Source organism: Callithrix jacchus, chromosome 15 (assembly GCF_049354715.1).
Source record: "Callithrix jacchus isolate 240 chromosome 15, calJac240_pri, whole genome shotgun sequence".
NCBI classification, from domain to species: domain Eukaryota; kingdom Metazoa; phylum Chordata; class Mammalia; order Primates; family Cebidae; genus Callithrix; species Callithrix jacchus.
In genome coordinates this window covers 838,546-860,148 of record NC_133516.1, presented here as the reverse complement: position 1 = coordinate 860,148, position 21,603 = coordinate 838,546, and positions in this window count along the sequence as shown.

Here is a 21,603-nt window from a genome sequence, read left to right as displayed (position 1 = left end):
ACCTAGCAAGACAGGTCAACACTCAAATGCAGGAAATACAGAGAACACCACAAAGATATTCCACAAGAAGAGCAACCCCAAGGCACATAATCGTCATATTCAACAAGGTTGAAATGAAGGAGAAAATACTAAGGCCAGCCAGTAATAAAGGTCGGGTCACCCACAAAGGGAAGCCCATCAGACTCACAGCAGATCTCTCAGCAGAAACACTACAAGCCAGAAGAGAGTGGGGGCCAATATTCAACATTCTTAAAGAAAAGAACTTTCAACCCAGAATTTCATATCCAGCCAAACTGAGCTTCAGAAGTGAAGGAAAAATAAAATCCTTTGCGAACAAGCAAGTACTCAGAGATTTTGTCACCACCAGGCCTGCTTTACAAGAGCTCCTAAAAGAGGCACTACACATAGAAAGGAACAACCAGTACCAGCCATTCCAAAATCACACTGAATGCTAAAGAGCATCAACATAATGAAAAATCTACAACAACTAACGGGCAAAACGGCCACTTAACATCAAAATGGCAGTATCATATTCATACATAACAATATTAACCCTAAATGTAACTGGAATAAATGCACCAATCAAAAGACAAAGACTGGCAAATTGGATAAAAATCCAAAACCCGTTGGTGTGCTGTATTCAGAAAACCCATCTCACATGCAAGGATACACAAAGGCTCAAAATAAAGGGATGGAGGTAGATTTACCAAGCAAATGGAGAGCAAAAAAAAGCAGGAGTTGCAATTCTCATCTCGGATAAAATAGACTTTAAAGCAACAAAGATCAAAAAAGACAAAGAAGGCCACTACATAATGGTAAAAGGATCGATACAACAAGAAGAGCTAACGATCCTAAACATATATGGACCCAATACAGGAGCACCCAGATACATAAGGCAAGTTCTTAATGACTTACAAAGAGACTTAGACTCCCACACAATAATAGTGGGAGACTTTAACACCCCACTGTCAATATTAGACAGATCAACCAGACAGAAAATCAACAAGGATATCCAGGGCTTGAACTCAGACCTGGAGCAAGCAAACCTGATAGATATTTACAGAACTCTCCACCCCAAATCCACAGAATATACATTCTTCTCAGCACCACATCACACCTACTCGAAAATTGACCACATAATTGGAAGTAAAGCACTGCTCAGCAAATGCAAAACAACTGAAATCATAACAAACAGCCTCTCAGACCATAGTGCAATCAAGTTACAACTCAGAATTCAGAAACCAACACAGAACCGCACAGCTTCATGGAAACTGAACAACTGGCTCTTGAATGTTGACTGGGTAAACAATGAAATGAAGGTAGAAATAAAGAAGTTCTTCTAAACCACTGAGAACGAAGACAAAACATGCCCGTATCTCTGGGACACATTTAAAGCAGTCTCTAGAGGAAAGTATATAGCAATAAGTGCCCATATGAGGAGAATGGAGAGATCCAAAATTGACACTCTATCGTCAAAATTGAAAGAGCTAGAGGAGCAAGATCAAAAAAACTCAAAACACAGCAGAAGACAAGAAATAACTAAGATCAGAGCTGAACTGAAGGAGATTGAGACACGAAAAACCCTTCAAAAAATCAATAAATCCAAGAGCTGGTTTTTTGAAAAGATCAACAAAACAGACAGACCACTAGCTAGACTGATTAAAAAGAAAAGAGAGAACAACCAAATAGATGCAATAAAAAATGATAAAAAGGAAATTATCACAGACTCCACAGAAATTCAAACCATCATCAGAGAGTATTACAAACAACTCTATGCACATAAACTAGTAAACTTGGAAGAAATGGATAAATTCCTGGACTCCTGTGTCCTCCCAAGCCTAAACCAGGAGGAAGCTGAAACTATGAATAGACCAATAACAAGGTCAGAAGTCGAGGCAGCAATTAAGAGCCTACCACACAAAAAAAGCCCAGGTCCAGACAGGTTCACAGCCGAATTCTACCAGACACACAAAGAGGAGCTGGTACCATTCCTTCTAAAACTATTCCAAATAATCCAAAAAGAGGGAATCCTACCCAAATCATTTTATGAGGCCAACATCATCCTGATACCAAAACCCAGCAGAGACCCAACAAGAAAAGAAAACTTCTGGCCAATATCCATGATGAACATAGATGCAAAAATCTTCAATAAAATATTGGCAAGCCGATTGCAACAGCAAATCAAAAAACTTATTCATCATGATCGAGTAGGATTCATCCCTGGGATGCAAGGCTGGTTCAACATACGCAAGTCTATAAATGTAATTCACCACATAAACAGAATCAAAAACGAAAACCACAGGATTATCTCAATTGATGCAGAGAAAGCATTTGACAAATTTCAACAGCCCTTTATGCTAAAAACCCTCAATAAACTCGGTATCAATGGAACGTATCTCAAAGTAATAAAAGCTGTTTATGACAAACCAATAGCCAATATCATACTGAATGGGCAAAAACTGGAAGCATTCCCTTTGAAATCTGGCACTAGACAAGAATGACCTCTCTCACCACTCCTATTTAATATAGTACTGGAATTTCTAGCCAGAGCAACCAGGCAAGAAAAAGTAATAAAGTGTATTCAAATAGGAAAGGTGGAAGCCAAATTGTCTCTATTTGCAGACGACATGATAGTATACCTAAAAGACCCCATCGTCTCAGCCCAAAAACTCCTGAAACTGATAAGCAACTTCAACAAAGTCTCAGGATATAAAATCAATGTGCAAAAATCACAAGCATTCGTCTACACCAATAACAGACTTAAAGAAAGCTAAATCAAGAACGAACTGCCATTCACAATTGCTACAAAAAGAATAAAATACCTAGGAATACAACTCACGAGGAACGTAAGGGACCTCTTCAAGGAGAACTACAAGCCACTACTCAATGAAATCAGAGAGGACACAAACAGATGGAGAAACATTCCATGTTCATGGTTAGGAAGAATTAATATCGTGAAAATGGCTATACTGCCCAAAGTAACTTACAGAATCAACGCTATCCCCATCAAGCTACCATTGAATTCTTCACAGAACTGGAAAAAACCACCATGAACTTCATATGGAACCAAAAGGGAGCCCGCATAGCCAAATCAATTCTAAGCAAAAGGAACACAGCAGGGGGCATCACACTACTGGATTTCAAACTATACTACAAGGCTACAGTAATCAAAACAGCATGGTACTGGTACCAAAACAGAGATATAGACCAATGGAACAAAACAGAGGCACCGGAGGCAACACAACATATCTACAACTATACAATCTTTGATAAACCTGACAAAAACAAGCAATGGGGAAAGGATTCCCTATTTAACAAATGGTGTTGGGAAAACTGGCTAGCCATGTGCAGAAAGCAGAAACTGGACCCCTTCCTGACACCTTACACTACAATTAACTCCAGATGGATTAAAGACTTAAACATAAGACCTGGCACGATAAAAACCCTAGAAGGAAATCTAGGCAAAACTATCCAGGACATAGGAGTAGGCAAGGACTTCATGAACAAAACATTAAAAGCATTGGCAACAAAAGCCAAAATAGACAAATGGGACCTAATCAAACTCCACAGCTTCTGCACGGCAAAAGAAACAGTCACTAGAGTGAATCGGCAACCAACAGAATGGGAAAAAATTTTTGCAGTTTACCCATCTGACAAAGGGCTGATATCCAGAATTTACAAAGGACTCAAACAGATTTACAGGAAAAAAACAAGCCCATTCAAAAGTGGGCAAAGGATTTGAGCAGACACTTTACGAAAGAAGACATATATGAGGCCAACAATTATATGAAAAAATGCTCATCGTCACTGGTCATCAGAGAGATGCAAATCAAAACCACATTGAGATACCATCTCACGCCAGTTAGAATGGTGATCATTAAAAAATCTGGAGACAACAGATGCTGGAGAGGATGTGGAGAAAAAGGAACACTTTTACACTGTTGGTGGGAGTGCAAATTTGTCCAACCATTGTGGAAGACAGTGTGGCGATTCCTCAAGGACCTAGAAATAGAAATTCCATTTGACCCAGCAATCCCATTACTGGGTATATACCCAAAGGACTATAAATCATTCTAATATAAGGACACATGCACACGAATGTTTATTGCAGCACTGTTTACAATAGCAAAGACCTGGAATCAACCCAAATGCCCATTGATGATAGACTGGATTGGGAAAATGTGGCACATATACACCATGGAATATTATGCAGCAATCAGAAATGATGAGTTTGTGTCGTTTTTAGGGACATGGATGAATCTGAAGAACATCATTCTCACCAAAGTGACACAAGAGCAGAAAATGAAACACCGCATATTCTCACTCATAGGCGGGTGATCAAAAATGAGAACACATGGACACAGAGAGGGGAGTACTAAACACTGGGGTCTACTGGCGGAAAAGGGGAGGGCCAGCGGGAGGGGGAGGTGGGGAGGGATAGCCTGGGGAGAAACGCCAAATGTGGGTGGAGTGAAAGCAAACAAAACACACTGCCATGTGTGTACCTATGCAACTGTATTGCATGCTCTGCACATGTACCCCAAAACCTAAAATGCAATAAAAAAGATAAGAATAATAAAATAATAATAATAATAATCTGAAATAATTAAAAAATTAAAAAAAGAAAATTTCTCTCAAGGTACAGAACTGGGCGATGCAACAGCAGGAATGCTGGCAAGAAGCTCCACTCAGACCTTTCTCCTCTACAGAATAAAAGAGCCTTTATCTGTGGTTGAAGAACCAAGAAGCACTCTCTTTGGGCTCTGGTGAATGCACATTGCTGCCAGAAGTAGGGAATATACATAAAAAGACTGAAACCCTAGAGGATGTGCAGAAATTCACAAGGAATTCAGAGCCATGTCAGAAGAAGAGAATAAGAAGGCCATACCCCTGGGGCTCAGAGGCACAGTGCTTGCCTTAAAGTGGCAATCAGATAAAAAAATTCTGACCTACCCTCATCACAAGACTAACTGCTGTCAAGATACATATTATTTGCAAGAGACATACTCTTTCTAAGGGATAGAACAGAAGGAAGACTTAAGTTTGAGGGTAAAATTATCACCAGAAAAACATCCTCTGGCAAACCAACACCTACCCTCTACATAAGGTATTACCAGAGGCATTCAAATCCCATAAAGTAGACTGAGCATTGTGGCTCATGCTTGAAATCCCAGCACTTTGGGAGGCTGAGGTGAGTGGATCACCTGAGGTCAGGAGTTCAAGACCAACCTGACCAATATGGAGAAATGCCATTTTCACTAAAATACAAAATTAACTGTGTGTGGTGGTACATGCCTGTAACCTCAGCTGCTCAGGAAGCAGAGGCAGGAGAATTGCTTAGACCCAAAAGAGACAGGTTGCAGTTAGCTGAGAACAAACCATTGCACTCTACCCTGGGTAATAAGAGCCGAACACCATCTCAAAAATAAGAAAGAAAGAAAGAAAGAAAGAAAGAAAGAAAGAAAGAAAGAAAGAAAGAAAGAAAGAAAGAGAAAGAAAAAAGAAAGAAGGAAAGAAAGAGAGAATGAAAGGAAGAAAGAAATGAGAAAGAATGAGAGAGAGAAAGAAAGAGAGAGAAAAAGAGAAATAAAGAAGAAAGAAAGAGAAAGAGACAAAGAGAAAGAAAGAAGAAAGGAAAAAAGGAAGGAGAAAGACAGAAGGAAAGAAAGAAAAAGAAGAAAGAAAGAAAGAAGAAAGAAAGAAAGAAAGAAAGAAAGAAAGAAAGAAAGAAAGAAAGAAAGATCCCATACGGTAGTTAAAATCACGATCTAGCAAAATCACATCTCAAGCCCAGCTTTACTCAGAGAAATACAAACACCTATACTAAAGGCCCAGTAAAAGAAAAGGCATCTCAGTTTTAAGACATAAAATCTACTTATCTTGGTTTCTATATGGACATCTAATATGTCCAGATTTCAACCCCAAAATTACAAAGCTTAAAAAGAGAGGAATAAAGATATCTTGGGAGGCAAAAGAAGACAAAGATGAGAGCAATTGTGAAATCAGCCTCACATGTGACACAGATGTTGCAATAATCTGATACAGAACTTAAAATACGCATATGTTAAAATCCCAATAGAAATATGTGCAAGATCAGATAACTAATTTCAGCAGAGAGACGGGAACTCTAAGAAATTCATGTGAAAATGCTAGAAATAAAACACCTTGATAGATATAAATAATACCTTTTTATGAGTTTATCAGCAGACTCAACTCTATTGGAAGTATCAGTGAACTTGAAGGTAAGTCTGTAGAAATCAGAGAAAAACACACACAAAATACAAAAAGAGTGGAGAAAAAGACAGAACTTTTTTTTCTAAGTTGACAGATTAGAGGCAGTGTTAGTGTGCCTCTTCCACTTGGAAGAACAGAATAGTGTGTACAGATTCACACTGAATTTTCTTTCCAAGAACAAATGCAGGAACGCAAAAGAAAAACTGAAAGAATCCACAGAACCTTTAAAAGAAGCAGCAGGCTACAGCCTGCTTTATGAGACAGGCAATAAACTGGAAGTCCCCAGAATGTGAGAAGAGAGTCTGCCTCCAGAGTACACATCCCCACTAGGGAATCTGAAAATTCAGGCCATGGGAGAAGGCCTTTACCCTACCCAGAGCTGGAAGTGCTTCAGGGAGTAGTGTGAAACATAAGAGTAGAAGCAGCAGTTCAGTCTGGGTAACAGGGTGAAAAAATGTCTACAAAAAAATACAAAAACCAGCCAGCTGTGGTGATGCATGCCTGTAGTCCCAGCTATTCAGGAGGCTGAGGAAGGGGGATCACCAGAGTCCAGGAGGCAAAATTTCGGTAAGCTGAGATTGGACCACTGGACTTCAGCCTGGGGGACAAAGCAAGACCCTGTCTCAAAAAATAGAAACAAGTAAAAGTAGCCATGGGAAGTGCCCTGCAGGTATTCCCAGTCTCCAACATTAACTAAGGGAAGTCATTTATGACTGTATCTAACAGAGGCCCTCAGGGAAATCAGCCAAAAAGCTCAGGGCAGGGTGACAGGGTAAAAGAAGCTCCTAACTGAATTTTGTGATATAATCTCTAATAGAGATAAACTTCCGTGATTAGAAAGCAGCAAAAGGGGATTAGGGTTGGGTAGTCAGCTGCAGATACTAGTGCAGGAGCAAGGCACCTGGTTCTGTTGGCAGATGGAGAGGGGCATGGCCTAAAACTTGGGCTTGCTATCCCTGTAGGAAAGATTATGGCCTGGGGCAGGTCTGAGCTCTGTGCAGACTACCTGAATCTAAATCCTGCATTATTAGCAGAGCACTGTGAGAGTGAGGTCAGTCTCACCAACTGCATGGAATCTGGGTGAGGCTTACTGCCACCCACTACTCCCCACACACTTTGCCAACTCTCCAGTGCAGCAGAGACAGTATTACTGCCCTCTGGAACACTGCCAAAGTGGCCTGAGAACAACATCGCAACCACCACAGGGGTGATGTTCTTTCCTGCCCAAGGAGAGTCAGAGCATACACCCACCTCATCCTTTCCCCACCTGGTGGTAGCCCTCCACGCACCCTAGTAGCTTAACAAAAAGGACACAAACTTTTGGGAGCTTAATAGCCCCCTGCTTACTTGAGGAATCAGAACACTTCCCCTGAGCAACTTAGGGCAAGCTCAAGTCCCACTGCTAGTACCACAGCTGGTGTTCTTTTGCAAGTACCACCTCCTGGTTGGAGGCCAATCAACACAATTCATTACAGTCCCTCTAAGTAGAATAACACTGCACCAAGGAAGGAGACAATGGCTCCGTGATCTCATCTATTACCACTGGGTACAACACCCTGGCTAGCCAGAGGTCCTGAGTCTATCCAAATGACAAGTTTATTACAACTATAACCAGAATTTATGAAAGCCAGCACATGAAGTCTATCTACAATCAAGGAATCTCAGAGTCTTCATCACTCCCCTGCCACCTCCATAAGAAATGGTGCTAGTATCCCAGCTGGGAGACCTGGAGACAGGTTACATCACTGGATTTCTTGCAGACATTCTCCAGCACAAGCCCAGAGTCTGGTAGCACCACTAGGTTGCTAGACCCAGAGGAGCAATAACAATCACTGTTGTCTGGCTCTCAGGAAGTCCCATTTGTAGGAGAAGGGAGAGAGGGCCGTATCAAGGGACCACCCCATGGGACAAATGAATCTGACTGGCAGGCCTTGAGTTTCAGGTATTTTCACTTGCAGGAAGGTTCTTACAGCAGAGACACAATTGCAGTGTTGGAGGCAGTAGGAAAAGCCTGCATCTTTACTCCAACAGGTAGAGAGCCTCCGTGATCATACAGGATCTGGGCCTGCATCTCCACTCTAACAGGTAGAGAGCCTCCGTGATCATACAGGATCTGGGAGAAAGGGTTCTTGTTCACCCCTCGTACAACACTGCAAACTAAACAGCGGCTGCTCCCATGGCAATACACCACAGATGTAGCTATAGACACCCTTCCCGGAACAATTCGGGGTAATTGTATCCCCATAGGACACTTCCCTGGATTCAGGCTATCACAAGAGGCAGAGTCACAATTTCTCCCTACTTGAACATCAACAGTTCTAGAGATGAAACGTGGTGCCTGTCTAATCCGAACAGCTAGAACACTGGGATGGGAGTGAGGCTGGGAGCAGATAGCTTTCTTGCTGGCCTGGCAGGAAAGCTGATGTAGCTCCCATGCTTTACCTTAATAAAACCTCACTACATATAATTTAGACCTCTCCCAGCCACTTCTATCAAGGCTAGAACCTCTGCCCTCCATTGGGTATTACACCTACCAATCTACTTTAGCTACAACTGGTGTGTACCGAGGGATACTTCCCCTATTGGCCTGAAGCCTCAATCGGCAACTCAGTAAATAAAATACTGGGAAAATTAAATAAATTCAAAAAGTGTACACCATCGTAGAATGAGAGAAGCTTCAAGAGATCCTTGACATTTCATCCCCATAGGAGGTAGTAAAGTAAACTTGCCTACACACCAAGTACATAACCAGCATTTAGAAAATCCAGTGCACAAAGACTCTCTATAACAAAGAAACTCACACAGAGCCTTAACCCCTAAAAGCACCAAGAATCAAGTTAGATCGTAATAAACTACGAACAGTAAAGTCAGATCCTTAAGAGAAAAAAATTTTTTTAATTACCATCAAATAAAAAATAAATTCAAAAACTGTTTGAAGAAATAGTCTATCCAAAAGAGAAAGAGCCAGAAAAGTCAGTCTAGTAATATGACAAAATGGGGTTCTATACCACACCTAAAAGAACACATGAGCTCCCCAACAATGGATCCAAACCAAGATGAAATCTTTAAACTACCAGATAAAGAATTCATAAGGTTATTAAGTTACTCAAGAAAATACCAGAGAAAGGTGAAAACAACATAAAGAAATTTTAAAAATCCAAAATATAAATGAAGAACTTACTAGAGATAGACATTGCAAAGAAAACCCAGTCAGAATCTATGAAAATAAACATCACATTCAGAGAAATACAAAATGCTGTGGAAAGTTTCAACAATAGACTAGAAGAAGTAGGAAAAATAATTTTAGAGCTAAAAACAAGTCTTTCAAATTAGACTGATTAGAAATGATAAAGAAAAAAATCTAAATAAAACAGTCTGAAAGGATATAGGATTACGTAAAAATGGCCAAACTTGAAGTTCACCATTCTAACTGGCATAATACGGAATAAAACTGAAAATCCACTCCAAAAGAAACCCTCAAAACTATACAAATACATGAAAATTAAATAACCACTCTAGAATGTTTTTTTCTATACAGAGTTTTGCTCTTGTAGATTACAGGTGCCCATCACCACACCCAGCTAATTTTTTGTACTTTTAGTAGAGACATGATTTTACCATATTGGCCAGGCTAGTCTTGAACTCCTGACTTCAGGTGATCCACGCAAGGTGGGGCTCAGGCATGAGAGGAAAGTCACATCATGTATGTACTGGGCAAATTAATAGGTCACAGTCTTTACTGTGAGCAATCCATAGGAAGAAGTAGAGAGTCACACAGTCTAAGTGATGGGCCCAGAGGTATTTGAAAGTGACCCCTGTAAGTAGGGGCCAGAAAGAAGAATCACATCACCTGTGTGCTGTGCCCAGTTATAAGTCACACTTCTTTCAGTGGGCATGACTTGGACAGGGGAGAAGAGTCACATTATCCCAGTTCTAGACCCAGAAATATGTCACCATCTCTCTTATGGACAATATTCAGGTAAGAGAGAAGAGTCACATCATCTAAGTGATGAACCCAGAGGTACATCACAATGTCTTCTGTTAACGATCCAGGCAGAAGATTCACATCAACTTGGTGCTAAGCCCAGTAACATGTCAAAATCCCTTCTGTGCAAAGGGACTAGGCAGGAGAAGAGAATCACATTACCTGGTGATGAGCACAGAGATATGTCATAATGCCCCTTGTAGGCAGGGCCCAGGGAGTGGAGTTACATCGCCTGGGTGTTGGATATACCAAAGTGTCCCTTATGGGCAGTGCACAAGCAGGTGAGTCACATAACCTGGGTGAGGCAAAGCCAGATACAACAGTGCTTTCTGAGGGCAGAGACAAGAAAGGAAAGGAGACTCACATCACCTGGTTGCAACGTCTAGTGATATGTAAAAATGCTCACTGTGGGCAGTGCCAAGGAAAAAGAACAGAGTTACATCTTCAAGGTGCTGGATCCAGCAATATGTTAATATCCCATCTGTGGGCTAGGTCCATGCAAGAGCATCAAATCACTCAGATGCTAAGCACTGGCAGATTTCACAGTCAAACCTGCAGAATGGCCCAGAAATGAGATGAACAATCCCACAACTGAGTTCAATACTGAGTATGGCATTCAATACCTCCTGTATGTTGGGTGTAAGCCCCAGAGTAACCAGCTCAACAGCCAACTGGATTTGTGCATGACAGCATCAATTTCTGTGCAGACTGTGTCTCCTTAGGGAAGTCACAGTCTCACAGGTGTGCTGCATCTTGATCTGAGAGTCACCAACCTACATGTATCTATGTATGACTCAATTATTGCGTCTTTGACTGACTATAGGTGTGAGATTCAGAACCTCAACAGTGATGTGTGTTTATGTCAGAGGATGACAATAATTACTGTTGGCTGGGTGTGCATATGAGTGTCACAATCTCACCTGTTGTGCTTGGCCCGGTTAGCACACTCTGTATACTATCCCGTGCCTTATACAGTATGAATGAGAGTTGCAATCAATTTTGAGACCTTCCTGCTGGTATGGACTCATTATTGTACCTGTGGCATTAAGTTTGGGTATGAGAGTCAACATCACTACAATTAACTAGGTCAAGATAGGAGAGTTCTCTCTTGCCTGTGAGCTGGGTTTAGAAATGAGTCACCCTGGCTAACGCCTGTAATCCCAGCACTTTGGTAGGCCAAGGCAGGCAGATCATGAGGTCAAGAAATCGAGACCATCCTGGCCGACATGGTGAAACCCCGTCTCTACTAAAAAAATACAAAAATTAGCTGGGCATGGTGGCACGTGCCTGTAGTCCCAGCTACTCAGGAGGCTGAGGAAGGAGAATTGCTTGAACCCAGAAGGCAGAGATTGCAGTGAACTGAGATTGTGCCACTGCACTCCAGCCTGGTACCTGGTGATGAAGTGAGACTCTGTCTCAGAATAAAAGAAAAAACAGAGTCACCCTTTCAACTGTGGTTGAATGTTTACATAGAAACATGGGCTTAGCACCAAGGTGATGTGAGTCTTTGGCCTAGACACTTCAAGCAGGAGGCAGTGGAACATATCTCTGGGCCTATCTGAGCTTTTCCCATGAAACAGATGTGACATATGTCTAGACCCGGCACCTAGGTGATGTGACTCTCCTTTTTTGACCAAGCCCTGTGTATTTTGGGCATTCTAACATATCCCTGGACCTAACATCTGGAAGATAAGGAGACTCTGCATGGGCCGTACCTAAAAAGTTTCTTGTAACATATTTCTACATTAATCACCTTGGAGATGACTCTCCTCTCTTACCTGGGCTTTGCCCATAAGAGAGATTGTTACACACGTCTGCACCAATCACCTAAATGCCGTGACTCTTCTTTCATTCCTGGGTCATGCCCACAGATGAAAGAATAACATCGCTGTGTCCAGCACACTGGTTATGTAATTATTCTGCCTGATTTCTGCTCACAGGCAGCATTGTGACATATCTCTGGGCCCAGAAACTATTTAATACGACTCTCTTCTATGACCTTAACTTTGTGCATAAGGTAAATTGTGACATTTCTCTGGGTCAGCACATAGGTGATGTGACTCTCCTTTTCTGCATGGGCTATGTTCACAGGAAAGAGACTGACTTGTTGCTGTGTTGACAGCTGATGTGATACCTCAGTTCTGGTTCTCTTAGTTTAGTGCACATGTGCAGTAGCTTTACATGCTTCTTCATATGTTGTGTGTCTCATCAGCATCTTAGATCTTCACCCAGGAGTGTATGTTTGTTGTTTGTTTGAGATGGAGTCTCACTCTGTTGCCCAGGCTGAAGTAATCTCCGCTCACTGCAACCTCCACCTCCTGAGTTCAAGCGATTCTTGTGCCTCCTGAGTAGCTGGGATTACAGGCATGCACCACCAAACTCGGCTGGTGTTTGTGTCTTTAGTAGAGATGGGGTTTCATCATGTTGGCCAGTCTAGTCTCGAGCTTCTGGTTTCAAGTGATTCACCCTCCTCAGCCTTCCAAAGTGCTGGGAGTACAGGTCTGAGCCACTGTGCCTGACTGGGGGTTGCAGTTTTTGCTATTAAAATAAGCAGAAGTTAAGTTTGAGGACAGGCAAAATCAAAACGCACATGTTCTCTAGAGCAGAGAGTCCTTAATGAAGATAGCTTTGCTTGAGTATGCCCGATGGGAATGCTAAGGCTTATTGTGTTGGCTGTGCAGTCACCACGGTTTCTATAACCCAAGATCATGGCCATTTTCTTGACGATCTTTTCTGCTTCAATTTCCCCCTAAGAGATCTTAGAGCCATAATCACACTGGAGGTTGAGGGGCTAGGTCATTTTTCCTGGAGCTGTTTTCTGCTGAGTGGGTGTTACTTCTGCCAAGCCTGGGCCCTAGAGTTTCTTCCTGTGTGATCTAACAGGGTGTAAACCATCTCATTTATGGAACAAGCCGGTAAGATGTTGGCAGCCAAACGTTGAAAGCCTCGCAAAACCGTCATACAAAAAAGGAACTGCTGTAAGTAAGACAGCAAGAAATCAGTTAACATTTTAAAGAGTTGGAAAAAAAAGTTAAAGCCGAAAGTATAGTAATGACTGATTCTATTAAAGACAGCAAGGCGGGTAATAGACATTGCTTTCATGTTCCAGTGAAAGTTCGTAGAGATTCAATTTTGTCTGTCTGGGTGGTGATATTATTACTATTTTCTTGGAATGAACTAGACTAATTGATTTCAAAAACAGCATTCTTCTTTTAGATACAAACATGTTCCTCACAGCCTGGCTGTGAGAAGATCCCAGGCTCTTTGGTCTGTAGGACTACAGTGGCCACCAAGCACAGACGTTGTTGAAGTCTACTGAGTCCCTCTGCTGCTGTTGGGAAGCCATTGTGGTTTCCTGAGATCTTTTATACTAGATTCCCAAGGCTCCACCTTATGGTGACATTTGTGCTGAAAAAGTATTTTGCATTAAAGTGGTGAATGCAGTGAAAGTTTTAGTGTTTTCTGTTTTTTTGCCAATAAGCAAAAGTTTTGTGCAGCCAAGTTGACAGCAGTCATTGGGTCTGTTTATGGATGATAAAGCTGAGTGATGGACAAAGAAGTCTTCAGTAAACACACTGAAGTTCTCTAAGAGCCATCAGAGTTGTTTTTTACATTGGATTAGATCATTTATTGAGAATAGAACATGCACTCTGATGGTCCTCTCTGCATTTGGGACTTTGTGTAGGAGAAGCAATTTTGCTGGCCCTGGATGGTATGAAGTCCCACTGTGAGTATTGCAGCTGGGCTGGTCTCTATTGTACCTGACAAAGGCCTTTAAGGAAGAGTGTAAAAAGGAGGTGAAACAAGATTAGATTCTACAGGAGGCTCTGATAGTGTGTGGGATGGTGGGGATTCTAAAAAAGACATGGGCTCCTGAGAGACCCTATCTGGAGCTGGTGTTAGGCTCTGAGATCTGGAGTCTCTTCCCCTTAATAAGAATGGGTCCTCTAATGGGTCTGAGAGGCTTTCTTTTTTACTAGGCTTTAGCCCACAGGTGCTGCATAGAGCTGGGTTTTGTTCTCAGCCATAAAGGCTTGCACATAAGATACTTCAGACGATCTTCCCTGATTTCTACAGAAAAGATCTTGCTGTAGGATGCTATTAAAATTCACAGTCTAATTCTCCAGTCATGTTTTGTTAGCTAATCTGTACACAGGCTAAATAGTGTTACAAAAGAATATAAGCCTTTTCTTAATTCCTCTAGCCAAAAGCCGTTCCAGTAATATCCCAGTGGTGTTTCAATGAGAGTAGAGGTAAAGGCTCCCCACAGTGCTGAGAGAATCCAGCAAAGACAGAACATGTACTGAAGTTTAGGAGGCCACGGGCATCGCCATGAGCCAAGTGGGACCACCAAGGTGTCCAGAGCATCCCTTCAAAACCCACTAACTAAAGCTCTAGGAGGTCATAGGCATTTGCCACACACTGTCCTACTTCTCACCAGTGCTGGACATTTCCAGCCCTACTGAGATGACTCCCACTGCTGGCTCTGGGGCAGATGTCTGGCTGACAAGTCTTTTCTTAATTCACTGGTTTGCCATTTGTGATGCTCAATTATTAATACCTGGAATGCTCAGATGCAATCCCCACGACCGGGCATCTACATGACTGCACTTTTTGTTCAGCAAAGAAAGCCTGTTGAAAAACAATGTTAAGGAGCTGGAAAATGCGTAAAGCCCAAAGGGACAGGGTGCTCTTATTCTGCCCCTCAAAACAAAAAAAAAAATTTGTATACAGAAAACCTGATCAGAAAATAAATTACAATAGCCACTAGGTGGCGATCGAGTATTGCTGAAGGAACAGCAAACGGTAAGCCGAGTCTGAAGTGTGGCCAGAAAGATGTGAAACTAAGCACCAATGTAGCCCAAATATGAAATGCTGAGAGTGACCCGTGTGGTTAGTGTATTTATGGATAATACAGAAGTAGCAGCTAGAAGGAGATCACTTATATTCTCTCTCTAAGGAATACTGGTGACTTAAAAACCTTTCCCTCGGAACTTTACTGAAACGGCACTGGAACAAGCAGTGATAGTTAACCGGGTAGTCTGGAACTGCTATAGTATTCACTGCAAGTAAAGGGAAAGTGAAATTAATGAGCGGACAAACCTCTCACCGGGCCATGGCACCAGAAACATTGATGGCTGATGTAATACCTTGGTTCTTATCTTCTTAGTTTAAAAGAATTTAAACAAGACACACAGCAAAAGAAGTATAGCATAGTTTATTGAAGAAAAAAAGAATATTTTGAAAATTAAATGCAGAATAGATAGTACACTCTGATAAAGAAATTCCAGGGCTGCCTGCTCATAAGGGTGAGATAGCATTAATTATTGGTGGAGAAACCCTCTTTATGGGGAGTTTTACATGATTATTCATAGGAAGGTGGAAAGAAGTGTTACACTAAGCATGTTCTGCCTGGTCTTCTCTGTGCACATGTGCAGCAGCTCTACATATTTGTGCATACATTGCCTGTCTCATTAGCATCTTAAATCTTCTCCCAAGAGTGTGTTTTTTATTATTAAAATGAGCAAAGCGTCAGCTTGAGGACAGGTAAAATAAAAATGCACGTGCTCTCTAGAAGTAAAAGTCCCTACGGAAGACAGGTTTCAAATGACCCCAACTACTCTACATCTTAAAAGTCGCTACCACAAAGCTGGAAAGCTGTCTGTTCCTGAAGGATCAGATCCCAATTGTGTCTCTGAGACACTGGCAAATCACGCCCTACTTGAGATGGACCGATGATTTCAATTGTAAAATGCCTAAGTCGTCAGCAGCTTCAGGTTGCATTTTGGAGCTTGTCCACCTTAATGAGTTAATAAAAATGGCTCACAAGACTCCTGCCTCAGAAATGGGGCTTTCTTCTTTACTTTTAACAGATTTTGTGCAACCCTACACTTAACCTTCCTAATGCCTCGACTTTCACATTCATGAAAAAACCGCCATTGAGAGTGACATTTCCAGGAAGTCACAGTCCTGGTCACTGCTCTACAGAGCTCTGAAGCTGTTCATAATCAGGCCAGGTGGAAGATTTCTCTCAAAAGCAGTTGAGCATGCGCTCTGGCTAGAGGAAAAAGAGGGTCGTGGCACAATGGAGAGTGTCTCGGATATCAGGACAGTTTCCCCAACAGTTTAGGAAAGAAGGCAGCGCCCTGAGCTGCAGAAGATGCAATGCTCTGGAAAGAACCCTGGGTGCAGGTGAAAGAGAAAATCGAGCAGGACAGGACCAATCGGGTGAGAACAACCCGCCCGATTTGGGCAAAGGTAAGGTATCTTTGTAGGGTAATGCCCTCCTCAGTGCCCAGCCCAGACCTTCCCTTAACGTCCACATCTGTACTCACTATCCTTGGCAAAGAGTCGTCATGGATTCAGAGTCCAACAGTACTTTGTACACCAAGAAGTCAACACCGGTCTGCCCCTCCCTCCAGGGCTATGCACTCCAGATCCTGGGACATGGTGGGATTAGAGTTCTAAAGCCTACCTACAAACAGGCTCAGAGCAGTTAAGAAACTAGAGCTCCCAGCACATGACTAGGTGGGATGCGACCACTCTGCTCCTCTTTCCAGAGCTGCGCAAAGCCCTGGAGCCTGCTGCATGCTGGGATTGTAGTCCTGCAGCTGCTTGACCAAAGGGCTGGGAGCGTTTATAAGCATACATCTCCCAGCGAGCCTAGGGAGGCGCACACAACCCCATCTCTTGCCTTGTCCCTGAGACTGGTGCATGCTAGAATTGTAGTCCTGCAGCCCTGTGACCAAAGGGCTGGGAGTGTTTATGAGCATAAATCTCCCAGAAAGCCTGGGGAGAGCCACACACAGTCCCGCCTCTTCCTCCAGTGATGCTCACTATCACTGGCCCCGGTGTATACTGGGATTTTAGTCGTTCAGCCCTCTAACCAAAGGTCTGGGAGTCTTTATAAAACTACATCTTCCAGCAAGGAGAAGGAGGCACTCACTGTTCTTCCGCTTCTTCCTGTAATGCACACTGTTCCTGAGCCGAGTGCATGCTGGAATTGCACTCCTGCAGCCTTGTGGTAAAAAGGCTGGGAGTGTTTAAGAAACTGCATCTCCCAGCAAAACCAGCCAGGTGCGCACAGCCTCGCCTCTTTTTCCAGTGACTAGAGAACTGTCCCTAAGCCCCATACATGCTAGGATTATAGTGCTGCAGCTCTGTGACCAAAGTTGAAGGGAGAGGCCATGAGACTACATCTCCCAGCAAGCCCAGCAAGGCTCACAAAGCCCTGCCTCTTTCCCCAGTGATTGGTGCACTGTCCCTGAGCGGGATGAGTGTTGGGATTGTAGTTCTGGAACACTGTAACCAAAGAGCTTGGAGTGTTAATGAGACTACATCTCCCAAAAAGCATAGTGAGAAGTGCACAGCGCTTTCTGTTCCTCCAGTGACGTGCACTGTCCCTGACCCTGTGTTAAAGTATTCCAGTCGTATGACGAAAGGGCTGGGAGTGAATACATTTCCTAGCAAGACCAAGGAGGTGTACGCAGCCCCGCCTCTTCCTCCATTGATGTACATTGTCCCTGAGCTCGGTGTATGCTGAAATTGTGGTGCTGCAGCCCTGTGACCAAAGGGCTGGAAGTGTTTATGAGACTACTACATCTCCCAGCAGGCCAAGCGAGGCACGCGCCGTTCCGCCTCTTTCTCCTGGGACACGCACTATTCTTGATCTTGGTACATAAGGGAATTGTAGCCCTGCAGCCCTGTAATGAAAGGGCTGGGAGTTTTTATAAAACTACACCTTCTAGCAAGATGAAGGAGGCACGCACAGCCCTGCCTCTTCCTCCAGTCACACACACTATTCCTGAGCCTGGTGCACGGTGGGATTGTAGTCCAGCAGCCCTGCGACCAAAGGGTTTGGAGTATTTATGAGACTGCATCTCTTAGCAAGAAAAGCGAGGCATGCAGAGCCCCGCCTTTTCCTCCAGTGATGCACACGGTCCCTGAAGAAGTGTTCATGAGATGGCATTTTTCAGAAAGCCCAGCAATTCACTCACAGCCCTATTTCTTTTTCCAGCGATGTGTACTGTTCCTGATTCCAGTATATGCTGGGGTTGTGGTGCTGCAGCCCTGTGACCAAATGGCTGGGAGTGTTTGTAAGACTACATCTCCCAGCAAGCCCAAAAGGTGCTTATAACCTCTCCCCTTTTCTTCCAGAGAGGTGCGCTGTCTGTTAACCCGGTGCATGGTGGAATCAGCCTGTAGCCCTGTGACAAAAGGGATGGGAGTAATTATAAGACTACATCTCCCAGCAAGCCTAATGACATGCACACAGCCTCGCCTCTTCCTCCAGTAATGCACATTGTCCTTGAGCCTGGTCCATGCTGGGATTGTAGTCCTGCAGCCCTCTGACCAAAGGACTGAGAGTGTATTCTTATAGATCTCTTCACTTGTCATGAGAATGTTTTTCTTTACCCAATGAACATACTTACAATAGCTTTCTTCAAGACTGATATACTGATTACAGCATCCTGGCCATGTTGAGAATAGGTTCTGTTGTCTGCTTTTTATCTTGTGAAATGATTGCACTTTCATGCTTCTTCACACATCTCATGAATTTTTAAATTGTGTAATAGGAACTACAGGGACTCTGAATTCTGTTGTATATCTTTGAAAATTGTTATTATTTTAAGAGGGAGTTAATTTGAATAGATTCAAACTTCAATTCTTACATCTGTTACAGAGACATAGTTGAAATCCTCATTCAGTTATTCCTAACATGCCTATTATATATGTATTATACATAGATGTGCACTTCTATATAGCAAAATATAATATTTTATTAAGCTTTATTATAGTTATCTGTGAAATAGTTATTCAACAAACTACTTCATTATTACTGGAAGTCAGAACCTCAGTTTTGTTCACTTTTTGGATTTTATGTAAGTGAAATTATATAATATGCACACTTTTACATCTACTTTCTTTTATACAACATTATATTTATGCTATTGCAGATAACTATAGTTTATTCATTTAAAAAATTATTTTTTATGTGGGCTCTTTCTGTGAAAAAAGTCAATGGTAGCTTAGTGAGGATAGCATCGAATCTATACATTACTTTGGGCAGTATGACCATTTTCACAATATTTATTTTTCCTATTCATGAGCACGGAATGTTTTTCCATTTGTTCGTGTCCTCTCTTATTTCCTTGAGCAGTGGTTTGTAGTTCTCCTTAAAGAGGTCCTTCACATCCCTAGTTAGTTGTATTCCTAAGTATTTTATTGTCTTCATAGCAATTGTGAATGGGAGTTCGCTCATAATTTGGCTCTCTGTCTGTTATTGTTGTATAGAAATGCTTGTAATTTTTCCACATCGATTTTAAATCCTGAAACTTCTGAAGTTTCTCATCAGCTTCCAGAGGTTTGGGGCTGAGATAATGGGGTTTTCTAAATATAAAATCATGTGATCTGCAAACAGAGACAATTTGACTTCCTCTCTTTCTATTTGAATACAGTTTATTTCTTTGTCTTGCCTAATCGCCCTGGCCAGAATTTCCAATATTTTGTTGAATAGGAGTGGTGAGAGAGGGCATCCTTGTCTTGTGCCAATTTTCAAAGAAAATGCTTTCAGTTTTTGCCCATTCAGTATGATATTGAAATTTTTGCCCATTCAGTTTGTTAGAAATAGAGCTTATTATTTTGAGATATGTTCCATGAATACCTAGTTTATTGGGAGTTTTTAGCATGAAGGGCTGTTGAATCTTCTTGAAGGCCTTTTCTGCATCTATTGAGATAATCCTGTGGTTTTTGTCATTGGTTCTGTTTATGTGATTGATTACATTTATTGATTTGCATATGTTGAACCAGGTTTGTATCCCAGAGATAAAGTAGACTTGATCGAGATGGATAAGCTTTTTGATTTGCTGCAGGATTCAGTGTGCCAGAATTTCATTGAGGATTTTCGCATAGACATTTATCAGTGATATTGGCCTGAAATTTTTGTTGTTGTGGTGGTGTCTCTGTTATATTTTGGTATCAGGATGATGCTGGCCTCATAAAATGAGATAGAAAAGGAGTCCCTCTTTTTCTATTGTTTGGAAGAGTTTCAGAAGGAATGGTACCACCTCCTCTTTGTACCTCTGGTAGAATTCAGGTGTGAACCCATCTGGTCCCTAACTGTTTTCTGTTGCTAGGTTATTAATTACTGCCTCAATTTTAGAATGACTGCCTCAATTTTGTTATTGGTCTATTCAGGGATTCAACTTCTTCCTTGTTTAGACTTGAGAGGGTGTATATGTCCAGGAATTTATCCATTTCTTCTAGATTTTCTAGTTTATTTGCATAGAGGTGTTTATAGACCAATGAAACCAAACAGAGGACTCAGAAATAACACCACACATCTACAAACATCTAATATTTGACAAACCAGACAAAAGCAAGCAATGGGGAAAGGATTCCCTATGTACAAACAGTGTTCAGAATCTAGCTAGCCATTTGCAGAAAACTGAAACTGAATCCCTTCCTTACACTTTATACAAAAATTAACTCAAGATGAATTAACGACTTAAATGTAAGATCTAAAATTATTAAAACCCTAGAAGAAAACCTAGGCAATATTATTAAAGCCATAGGCATGGGCAAATACTTTATGACTAGACACCAAAAGCGATGGCAACAAAAGTCAAAATTGACAAATGGGATCTAAGAAAACTAAGGAGCTTCTGCACAGAAAAAAAAAAAGCTATCATCAGAGTGAACAGGCAACCTACAGAATGGGAGAAAAATTTTGCATTCTATCCATCTGACAAAGGGCTAATATCCAGAATCTACAAAGGGCTTAAATTTACAAGAAAAAACCAACCCCATCAAGAAGTGGGCCAAGGATATGAACAGATACTTTTAAAAGGAAAACATTTATGCAGCCAACAAATATATAACAAAAAAGAGATTATTATCACTGGTCATTAGAGAAATGCAAATGAAAACCACAGTGAGATACCATCTCATGCCTGTTAGAATGGTGATCATTAAAAAGTCAGGAAACAACAGATGCTGAAGATGATGTGGAGAAATAGAAATGCTTGTACACTTTTGGTGGAGTGTAAATTAGTTAAACCATTGTGGAAGACAGTGTGGCAATTTCTCAGGGATCTAGAAACAAAAATACCATTTGACCCCACAAATTCATTACTGGCTATATACCCAAAGGACATTAAATTTTTCTACTATAAATACACATGCACATATATGTCTATTGTGGCACTGTTCACAATAGTAAAGACGTGGAACAAATCCAAAGCCCGTCAATGATAAACTGGATACAGAAAATGTGGCACATATACACCATAGAATACTATGCAGCTATAAAAAAAGAATGAGTTTATGTCTTTGGCAGGGACATGGATGAAGCGGGAGACCATCAATCTCAGCAAACTAACCCA